The sequence below is a fragment of the Choloepus didactylus genome, assembly GCF_015220235.1.
Source record: "Choloepus didactylus isolate mChoDid1 chromosome 23 unlocalized genomic scaffold, mChoDid1.pri SUPER_23_unloc3, whole genome shotgun sequence".
In the NCBI taxonomy this organism is placed as follows: Eukaryota; Metazoa; Chordata; class Mammalia; order Pilosa; family Megalonychidae; genus Choloepus; species Choloepus didactylus.
In genome coordinates, this window is record NW_023637597.1 from 761,102 (window position 1) to 773,585 (window position 12,484).

A 12,484-nucleotide genomic window follows, 5' to 3' on the forward strand; every position below is an offset into this window, starting at 1 on the left:
TGCAACTTGTTGGTGTTCTTTAAGAGGCTATTGCCTCTGAGTTTTGGGACTTAGCTGGCATAGGAGCTCTCTCAAGGATTTAAGTTTCTGAAGAATAAACTTAGTGAGTGAAACTTTTATAGAGTCTCAGATAGGATTTTGTGTATTCTTTAGGGTTTGGGGTTTTATCATACTGCTGACTAGGGTTTATCATACTCTGGCCATTTGGTACATCTAGCTGAAGCTTGCATAGGCGCAACCTCCAGGATGGCCTCTCAAATCTATTTGAAGTCTCTTAACCACTGAAACCTTATTTTGTTGCCTTTATTTTCCCCCTTTTGGTCAAAAAGGACTTTTCAACCCCTAAATGCCAGGATCAGGCTCATCTCTGCAATCTGTGTCCCATGTCAACAGGGAGACTCACTAACATGGGGGATCCTGTCTCACATTGGGGGAAGGGCAATGACTATTCGCAGGATTGGGCTGAGAGAAAGTCCACATTTGAGCAACAAAAGAGGTTCTCTGGAGCTGCCTTCTAGGCATAAGTATAGGTGGCCTTAGCCTTCCCTTTACAATCACAAGTGTCACAAGAGCAAGCCTCAAGATTGAGGGCTTGACTGCTAAAGTATGGGGCTCCTAATTTCACATAGCATATGTTCTGTCCATGATAATCAATATCTTACATTATCATCACTTAGTTGTAAAATCTTCGTCATTCTCCATTTTAAACAATTCTCATGACACCCCGTATCTCTTTTTAGCCCTTTATTTATACCTAATATTTGTGTGGTACTAGTAAGGTAGCCCAATTAATTATGGACCCTGGTATGCAATAGGTAGACTTTTCCCATATACCACTCTGTTGTCAACTCTCTGCACCAGTATCATATCTTAGAAGTGTATCATGCAAGCACCTATCTATGTTTGCAGTGCTGATCTGTGGGATACATGCCTTTAAACAACCCCTTTCAATCCTGTTCATCCTCAGTGCAGGAATGATATTACCTCTGATACTTATCCAATTAAAGCAATCATCACTCCTATCCATTCCCATACATTTACACTCACCCTTGTTAACATATCCGAACACATTACGTTATCATTACTCCTTCATTAGCTTCTCTCTTTCTCTAGATCCACAATATTCTACATTATTAGTTATAAGACATTGATTTTACATTGTCCATGGAGTTCATAGTAGTGATAACATACAATATCTCTCCTTTCTGTCTGACTTATTTAACTCAGCATTAAATCTTCAGGTTTCATTATGTTGCCATATGTTTCAGAACCTTGTTCCTTCTTGCTGATGCAGAGTATTCCCTTGCATGTATATACCACATTTTGTTTATCCAGTCTTCTGTTGAGGAGCACTTGGACTGTTTCCATCTCTTGGCAATTGTGAAGAATGCTGCTATGAACATTGGTGTGCAAACATTTATTTGTGTCAATGCTTTCAGATCTTTGGGGTATATACCAAGAAGTGAATTTGCCTGATTCTGGGGTAACTCAGTATCTAGTTTTCTGAGGAACTACCAAACCGTCTTCCACAGTGGCTGTACCATTATACATTCCCACCAGCAATGAATAAGAGTTACAGTTTCTCTATATCCTACCCAGCATTTGTTGTTTCTTGTTTGTTTAATGGCACCCATTCATACTGGTTTGAGATGGTATCTCATTGTGGTTTTGATTTGCATTTCCCTAATGGTTAGAGAATATGAACATTTTTTCATGTGTTTTTTAGCCATTTGTATTTCCTCTTCAGAGAAATGCCTTTTCATATATTGTGCCCATTGTATAACTGTGCTGTTTGTACTATTTTTGTTGCATTGTAGGATTTCTTTATATATGCATGATATCAGTCACATCAGATGCATGGTTTCCAAATATTTTCTTCTATTGAGGTGGTTCCCTCAACCTTTTGAGAAAGACTTGAGATGCATGGAAACTTGTGATTTGAGCAGTGTCCATTTATCTATTTTTCCTTTTGTTTCCTGTGCTTTGGGTGTAAGGTCTGTGCTGGTTTGGTTGTGTTATGGCCCCTAAATGCCATGTTATTTAATGCAATCTTGTGGGGGCAGATATATTAGTGTTGATTAAGTTGTTTCCATAGAGATGTGATTCAACCAACTGTAGGTGACAATTCTGATTGAATTATTTCCATAGAGATGTGGCTCCACCCATTCAGTGTGGGTCTTGATTTAATCATTGGAGTCCTATATAAGAGCTCAGGCAGAAATATCTTACTGCTTCAGCCAAGAGAGACATTTTGAAGACAGCCATTGAAAATAGACTTTTGCTACTCCAGAGTTTGCCTGGGAGAAGTTAAGAGAATACCCCCAGATGCCTAAAAAGAAACACACTGGGAGAAATCCATTCTGAAACACAACCTGGATACAAAGGAAGAAGTTGCTAGCCACTTGCTTTCCCAGACAATAGAGGTGTTCCAGATGCCATTGACCATTCTTCTGTGAAGATACTCTATTGTTGATGCATTTACCTTGGACACTTTATGGCCCTAAGGCTGTAACTTCATAACCAAATAAACTTGCTTTATAAAAGCCAATCCATTTCTGGTATTTTGCATAATGGCAGCATTAACAAACCAGAACAGTCTAAGAAGCTACATTCTATTACTAGGTCTTGACAATGTTTCCCTACATTATCTTCTGAGTTTTATTCTCTGTCTCTTATATTGAGGTCTTTGATCAACTTTGAGTTAATTTTCCCTCAGGAGGTGAGGTAGGGGTCCTGTTTCATTCTTTTGGATATGGCTATCCAGTTCTCCCAGTACCATTTGTTGAAGAGACTGTTCTGTCCCAGATCAGTAGATTTTGGGGGCCTTATCAGAAATCAGTCAACCATAGATTTAAGGGTCTATTTCCAGACTTTCATTTCAATCCCATTCACCAATATGTCTATCTTTGTGCCAATACCATGCTGTTTTGACCACTGTGGCTTTCTAGGAGACCTCAAAATCTGGAAGTGTAAGTCCTCCAATTTTGTTCTTCTTTTTCAGAATGTTTTTGGCAATTGGAGGCCCCTTTCTCTTCCAAATAAATTTGATAACTAGCTTTTTCAAGTCTTCAAATTAGGTTGTTGGAATTTTCATTGGAATGGCATATGAGTTCAGGGAGAATTGACATCTTGATGTTTAGTCTTCCTATCCATGGACATGGACTGTCTTCAAATTCTTTAGGTCCCTTTTGGTTTGTTTTAGTAAAAATTTGTAATTTACTCTGTAGAAGTCTTTTCCATCCTTTGTTAAGTTTATTCCAAGTACTTGCTGCTTTTACCTGCTATTGGGAATGGATGTTTTTTATTGCCTCTTCAGTTAGGTCACTACTAATGTACAGGAACATTACTGATTTATGTGCATTAATCTTGTACCCTGATATTCTGATGAATTTATTTATTAGCTCTAGAAGCTTTGTCATTGATTTCTCAGGATTTTGCAAATATAAGGTCATATCATCTGCAAATAATGACAGTTTAATTCTTCCTTTCTGTTCCAGTTTGCTAAAGATGTCAGTATGCAAAATAACAGAAATGGATTGGCTTTTATAAAGGGGGTTATTTAGGTTACAAATTTACAGTTCTAAGGTCATAAAAGTGTCCATACTAAAGCATCTGTAAGAGGATAACTTCTCTGAAGAATGGCAAATGGCATCCAGAACACCCCTTCAGTTGGGAATGCAGACGGCTGGCATCTGCTTATTCTTTGCTCTGGGTTGTGTTTTGAAATGACTTTCTCCAAAATATATCTGTGCTTCTGTCTTCACTCCTCTCTCTCAGTTCCTGTATGTCCTTGCCTCTTTCTCCCAGGGTATTTTTCTTAAGCATCTTAGCTTCTCTGGGTCAAACTCTGGGCTTCATCTCTTAGCTTCACATAACCAAACATCCTTCTGTCTGCATTCTGCAAGTGTCTCCAAGTGTCAGTGTCTGGTTCAGCTCTTGAGTTCTCTTAAGTACTCCAGTGAACTAATCAAAACCCAACAAGAAAGGGTTGGGCCACACCTCCATGGAAATGATTTAATGTTGGGTGAGTCACATCTCCATAGAAACACTCAATCAAGATGTTCCACCCAACAAGATTGGGTTAAATGATTATGGCTCTTCTGTGGTCCATAACAGTTTCAAACAAGCACATTCCACTGTGGACCCCAGAAAGATACACCCTTTCCAAATGCAAAACCACATTCATTCCATCACAATATAGATAATTACAAAGTCTTATCAAAATCAGTTTTAGACATGGTTTGTCATAAGGCAAAATTCTCTTCTGGCTTTGAACCTGTAAAACTTAGACAAGTTACCTGCTTCCAATATACAAAGGAGGGACAGTGATGAAATAAACACTCCTATTGCCATAGGGAGAAACTGGAAGGAAAACAAGGTTAATGGGAATGAAACAATTCCAAATACCTGCAGGGCATAATTCATTAGACTTCAAATTCTAAGAATCACATATAGAATGATGATTTATCCTTGGAGCTTGAGAGAGCAGCAGTCCCACCCTTTCCAAAGACTTATACAGTGGCTGTTTTCTCCCCCAAGTGCTGGAGTGATTGCTTGAACATATCCATGCATTGGGAAACCACTTTCTTCTTGGTCCCACACTTCTCAAACATTAGGGTGGCACATGGACTCTCTTCCAACTCTGGAGAACATGTTCAACTTCTTTAGAAGAGTGGAGTGTTGGCCAGGATCTCCCCAATCTCTAGGGAATGTGCTCCGTACTCTCTGAGGCCTGAAGTGGCAGTACTCTTCCTGAGCATTGAGGTTGAAGACCCTCCCTCTGCTGCCATGGGAAACTCACCCTTTTCATGTGCCTAGGTAGGTTTGCTCTCCTGGCCCAAGATTACCTTGTTCTAGACTTTAGGTTCCATGTTTCTACCTTTGAAGTAATCTTTCCTTCAAATTTTCCCTTTTCTGTCCTTTTTAGTCCAGGTTGGCAGTGGTTCCATTGATACAGATCTCCCCCAAAATTTGTTGACTTGGCATGCTGCATACAGGGGTCAAAACTGTTAGACAATAGGACTTTCCACAAATCCTTTCTGGATAACTCCATCTCCAATCTTGGCTTGCACTGAAATGGTGGGTTGTTTCCAGGTTTCATTGAATCCTAATGTGCAGCAGTATCCTCTATGGTGTCACTTTCTTAAAGACTAGAATTTCCCAGACTATCAATTTCTGGTTTCTTTGTACCTAAGAGTTCAATCCTCAGCTTCTCTCTTTCCTCTTACATTTTATTATAAGCTGCAAGGAGAAGCCAGGCCTTATTTTCCAATTTTATTTTGGAGATATCTTAAGCTAAGTATCCCAGCTTGTCACATTCAAATTGGACTTCTGTCAAACATCAAAACTGAATTTTGCTCAATACTCTGCCACTTTAAAACAAGGATATCCTTTCTTCCAGTTGACAATAACACATTAATCATTTCTGTTTAAGGCCTCATTGGAGGTAACTTTAGGGTCCATATTTCTACCAACAGTCTCTTCAAAGCACCTGAGGCTTTTTTAATCAAACTTTTCACAATTCTTCCAGAATCTTCCCCTTATTCATTTAAAAAGTCATTCCAACATGTTTGGTATTTGCAAAATCAGCAGCACCGCACTTCTCTGGTACCAAAATCTGTTCCGGTTTGCAAAAGCTGCCATTATGGAAAATACCAGAAATGGATAAGCTTTTATAAAGGGGATTTAATAGGTTAAGAATTTACAGTTCTAAGGCCATAGAACTGTACATTCTAAGGCATCAACAAAAGGATATCTTCACTGAAGAATGGACAATGGCATCTGGAACATATCTGTCAGCTGAGAAGGCAGGTGCCTGGTGTCTGCTGGTCCTTTGCTTCCAGGTTGTGTTTCGAAATGGCTTTCTTCAAAATGTCTCTGGGCTTCTGTCTTCACTCATCTCTTTCAGCTCCTGTGTGGCCTTGCTTCTTTCTCCCAGCATGTTTCTCTCTAAGCATCTGGGACTCCTCTCTTAACTTCTCTAAGGAAAACTCTGAGCTTCATCTCTTAGGTTCACATCTCCAAACATCCTTCTGCCTTCATCTCCAAGCAACAACAATGGTGACAGCTCTCAAGCTCTCTTAAGTACTCCAGTGAGCTACTCAAAACCCACTCTGAATGGGTTGGGCCACTTCCACATGGAAATAATTTAATCAAATATCTTACCCACAGTTAGGTGAGTCACATCTCCATGAAAACACGCAATCAAGAGGTTCTACCCAACAAGATTGTATTAAAAGATCATGGCTTTTCTGGTGTCCGTAACAGTTTCAAATCAGCACACTTTCCAATTTGGATACATTTTACTTGTCTTCGTATATTATTCTGGCTGGAATTTCTTGCACAATGTTGAATAACAGTGGTGATAGGGGGCATCTTGTCTCATTACTGATCTTAAGGTGAAGACTTAGTCTCTCACCATGGAGTACTATGCTGGCTGTTTGTTTTTCATATGCACCCATTATCTTATTGAAGAAGTTTCCTTTAATTCCTATTTTGATGTGTTTTTTTCAAAAAGGGATACAAGATGGCAGAGTGATGAGTTGTGGAATTTAGTTACTCCTCTAGGAGAGCTGGTAATTAGCCAGGAACTGTAAGAAACAGCATTTTCAGGGCCTCAAGTGACCAGTCATGCATCATATACTAGTCTGAAATGGGCAGAATAGCTGAGATCACAGCAAAACCTGTAAGTTTCCCCAGCCTGGTGTCTGGCACCTCTCCCCAACCCACCCCCATGTGCAGGGGACTATCTCATAGCTGGCTTCCTGAGGGAATAAAAAAATCTGTTGGGAGAGGATCCAAAATGGCATATTAGGAGAGATAGAGGAAAATTCTTCTCCATGAAACACACTAGATAAAAGACAGGAAGTGTTCCAGAATAGCAGTTCCAGGGTCACACCAGCTGAGCAAGGACTTATATTTCCATAGTGATTGAGCAATTGGAGAAGCAAAGAGCCTGTGTTTGGACTCATGTAAGTCTTTGATCTGGAGAGCTGCTGGGAAAGGCAGCCAGACACATGCTGTGGTTGGAGGTGAGTCAGAGTGGGACTTGAGGAGTGGTCAGGGAGATGGCAGTGGGAGATGGGAGTGCCTTCCATGCCTCAGGCACATGCCTCAGTAACAGGCATGGGTGATAGCCCTTTACACACCCACAGCTGAAGGCCCCCAAGTTAGGGACAAGCCACTACAGCAAATGGATGATTGCAAAAGTAGGTTATATTCCATGCACCATGCAAACTTTGAAGAGGCTGGGAGCCACCCCTTCAGAGTGCTGCCGTTGAGAGTCTCCTCAAGGGAATTTGGGATTCAGCTGGCTTTTGACAGTGCAACACCTACCCTGCAGAAGCCCCCAGGGTACAGAGCTGAGAGGCAGGGGAGCCAAACCAGAAATGACAGGAGCCCTACACCAAGCCTAGGGACTTGTGGGTCCATAGCACAGAGGGACTGAAGGGAGTCTGAGCTGGAGGAGAGGACACTTTCTGCACCCCCAGGGTATCAAAGCTGCAACCCCAGGAATGGCTTGGAGTACTGGATCTTAAAGCCCTCTTCCCTGCCAAACTGCACAGGGCACAACCCCAACCACAGGGCTGGTGATCCCCATTGCACATGGAAAATTGGTACACTGATTGGACATCAACATTGTTTGGACCTTCACTCTCTGTACAATTGAAGCTGAGGAGACATAGATTGAGTAAAAGAGGTCTCTCAGTAGCACCATCTGCTGGTAGGTCAGGGAAAGGGCACTGCATCAAGCTGTAGCTCTGTCAAATTATAGACAACTGTTTAAATAACTCTGCATATCCACAAAGAACCCTATCAAGACAGACAAATGCCAGGAGGCCAAAAACAACAGAAAATTATAAAACATATGAAGAAACAAGAAGATCTGGATAACCCAAATGCCCAAATCAAATAATCAGAGGAGATATGGAACTTGGGGAAATTAATCAAAGAAATAATCACAAACACCAATTCCATGGCTCAAGAAATAAAGAACATCAAGGAGACCTTAGAAGAACAGAAAGAAAAATTTGCAACAGTAAATAAAAAAATAGACAATCTTATGGAAACAAAAGAAATTTTGGTCAAATAAAAAAGATTCTAGATATGCACAGTACTTGATTAGGGAAAGCTGAGGAAACAATAAGGGAACTGGAATAGTGCCAGTTGGAAAGTGAATGTTCAAAAGAAAGAATGGAGAAAAAATAAAAAAGAAATTCAAAATGGATCTCAGGGATATGATGGACAACATGAAGCATGCAAATATAAGAATCAGTGGTGTCCCAGAAGGAGAAAAGAAGGGTAAAGGACTAGGAAGAGTATTCAAAGATATTGTTGGAGAGAACTTCCCAATGCTTCTAAATGATATAAATATGCAAACCATAGATGCCCAATGAATTGACTAGGATTCTCTAAAGAAACAGGGTAAATGAGATACCTATAAATATCATTTTATAAAAGTGTCTCATACAATTGTGGGTATGCACGGTTCCAAATTCCCTAGGCCAGGCAGTGAACTTGCAATGCCAATGAAGGTGTTTCATGAACTCCTCAGGAAGTGAACTGGCCACTCTGATGAAGGTGTTCAATAAATTCCTCAGGAAATGCTTCACTGGATAGCCAAAGAAGAAAGGAAGGTCATCTCACTTTCTCACTTAAAAGTCTTCAATGGATTGGATTAAATCCAGCTGATTGAATCTTCTCATTGCAGAAGACATGCTTTTCTTGGATGTAATCAGTCATAGCTGCAGCCAATTGACTGATGATATAATAAATCAGCCTTCTGGTTTATTAACTAGCTACAAATGTCTTTGCAATAACAGGCCAGTCCTTGCTTGAGCACACACCTGGACACCATCACTTGGCCAAGTTGACTCATGAACCTAACCATCACACTCAATGAACCCTATAGACTAGAAATGACCCTGAACACTAGAAATGACCTAACTGAAGAGACACTCAAGAAAATATTCCATTCTCAATAGCAACTAAAAAAATCAAGTACCTAGGAATAAACTTAACCAAAGATGTAAAAAACTTATGCATAGACTATTATGTAACCTTACCAAAAGAAATAGAAGGGACATAAAAAGATGGAAAAATATTATGTGTTCATGGAAAAGAAGGCTAAATATAATTAAGATGTCAATTCTACCTAAACTCATGTACAGATTCAATGCAATTCCAATCAAAATTCCAAAACCTACTTTGCAGACTTGGAAAAACTAGTGATCAAATTTATTTGGAAGGGAAAGATGCTTCAAATTGCTAAAAACATTCTAAAAAAGAAATTAAAAGTGGGAGGACTTACCCTTCCTGACTTTGAAAATTACTATAAAGCCACAGTAGTCAAAACAGCATGGTACTAACACAAAGGTAGAAATATTGATCAATGGAATTGGATTGAGAATTCAGAGATAGACCCTCAGATCTATGGCCAACTGATCTTTGATAAGTCTCCCAAAACCATTAATCTGGGACATAACAATCTCTTCAATAAATTGTGCTGGGAGAACTGGATATCCATATCCAAAAGAATGAAAAAGGACACCTACTTGACACATGCAAAAATTAACACAAATTGGATTAAAGACCTCAATATAAAAGACAGCAACATAAAACTCCTGGAAGACAATGTGGGGAATCATCTTCAAGACCTTGTATTAGGAGGTCACTTCTTAGACTTTACATCCAAAGCACAAATAACAGAAGAAAAAATAGATAAATGGGAACTCCTTAAAATCGACAGCTCCTGTACCTCAAAGGAATTTGTCAAAAAAGTGAAGAGGCAGCCAACTTAATGGGAAAAATATTTGGAAACCATGAATTGGACAAAATACTGATAGCTTGCATATATAAAGAAATCCTACAACTCAATGACAATAGTACAGACAGCCCAATTATAAAATGGGCAAAAGATATGAAAAGGCATTTCACTGAAAAATAAATACAAATAGCTTAAAAAAAAAAACACATGAAGAAATGTTCATCTTTGCTATCTATTAGAGAGATGCAAATTAAGACCACAATAAGATATCATCTCACACCAATTAGAATGGCTGCCATTAAACAAACAGGAAACTACAAATGCTGGAGAGGATGTGGAGAATTTGGAATGCTTATTCATTGTTGGTGGGATTGTATAATGCTACAGCCAGTCTGGAAGACAGTCTATCAGTTCCTTAGAAAACTAGATATCAAGTTATACTTTGATCCAGCAATTTCACTTCTCAGTATATACCCAGAAGATTTGAAAGCAATGACATTAACATATATTTGCACACCAATATTCTTAGTGGAATTATTCACAATTGCCAAGGAGTGGAAACAACCCAACTGCCCTTCAATAGAAGAGTGGATAAACAAAATGTGGTATATACACACAATGGAATTCTACATGGTAGTAAGAAGGAATGATGTCATGAAACATGACAACATGGATGAACCTTGAAGACATAATGCTGAGTGAAATAAGCCAGACACAAAAAGAGAGATAATGTATGTTACCACTGTTGTGAACTCCATGAAAAATGTAAAGTTAATATTTTATACTGCAGAATATGGGGGACTTAGAGATAGATAGCAACTAGTGAAGGGAGAACAATAATCCACTAAGAACAGTTAAACTATTGAGGGTAATCTCAATGTTATGGGAATGCTCAAGAATAATTACAGTTTGTAAACTTTCTTGCATATGGTAGGATCATGTCGGAAGCAATCTGCTTGTTTTAGGTTATTTGTTTTACTTATTCCTTTGTTTTATTATGGTTTGTTAATTTTCTTGGGGTATAGTAAGGACAAGTTGGAAGTAATAAAGTTATTTTAGCTTATTTGTTTTTCTTAACCATTTGTTTTGTTTTGTGTGAATTGTTCTTTTAATTTTTTGATAAAGTAAAAAAAAACCTATTACATTAAAAATTATCTTCAATTTTTAAAAAATGCAATCTGTTGGGAGCAAGAAGGCAGGTTTAACCCAGCATAAATTGCATAATGAATTAACCAAGTAATAAATTAACTTTTGGAGCTGGGGTGTTTGGGCTGCTGGAGAAGGGCTGGGCTATAGGAATTAGGGGCACATAGAAGCAGGCACCCAATTGGACTCTCATTCCATGGCTCCAAAAGGGCTTGGTTTTTTCCTACATTTTGTCCCTTTTCTATTCTTTCTGACTTCTTATATGTTTACACTTCAATGGCCCCCTGTGAAGGGCAGAATTAAAGCTATTGGAGAGTAACTATCCACGTGAAAGAGAAAACAGACTAAAGCACTCTCCCTCAAATGGTCTATACTGTGACTGACAACACTAGGGAGCTGGGGAAAGGCCTTAAAAAGGGTTTTCTTTTTTCCTTTTAAAATAACTATTCTAAGTAGCTCTTTACAGAAATCCTCAGATATTTGCAACTGGCCTCTGGACCCAGGTAATGGAGAGCTGAGATAAGTCTGACAGACAAAGTAATGAAACTAGTGGGGGAAAGAGTTCCATAAAGGGTATAATTTCCCCCCAAGAAAATGGGTGCATGATCCAGCCCAAGTGGCAGCTCTCCTTGAAGGAACTCATGGGCTGGAAAACAGAAACCATCTTCTGTCAGCCATGGTCCCAACAGGGAAAGAGTCTGGGGAGAACTATAGGCACTGCACCTCTTTACCCTGGTGGGGAGCTGCAGACTGACAAGTGCCACCTTCTGGATAGGATAAGAAAAAAACAGGATCTAGAGGCTTCACAGGAGGGTCTGAAAACATGCAGATTCTTTTTGTCAGGGAAACTCTGTATCCTTCTTCTGAGACCTGGGCAAAAGTTAGAGATATAGAATAAGTTGAACTGAAAACCAAAGGATAGAGAACATAGACAACCAACAAGAAAACCCTAGGTAAAAGAGTGAAAATTAGCCCAGAATAAACTAATCAAGAAACTCAGATGTCTAAACAGCTTAAGATAATGAGACATACTAGGAAACACAAAAATATGGACCAGCCAAAGGAACAAACCAATAGTTAATCTGATACAGGAGTTGAGAACTAATTAAACATGTTCAAATAAACCTTCCAAATCAATTCAAAAATCAATTCAATGAACTGAGGAAAGATATGGCTAAAGAGATGAAGAATACAAGGAAGACAATGGATGACTAAAAGAAGAATTCATAAGCTTACAAAAACAAATGGCAGAACTTATGTGAATAAAGGGAAAATAGAAGAGATGGAAAACACAATGGAGGGGTACAACAGTAGATCTGAACAGGCAGAAGAAAAGATCAGTGAACTGGAAGACAAGATATTTGAATTCATACACACAAAAGAACAGATGGGGAAAGAATGGAAAACTACAAGCAGGGTCTTTGGGAGTTGAGTGGTAACATGAAGCACATGAATATATGTGTTATGGGTGTCCCAGAGGGAGAAGAGAAGGGAAAAGGGGCAGAAAGAAAAATAGAAGAAATATTCACTGAAAATTTCCCAACTCTTATGAAAGACATAAAATTACAGATT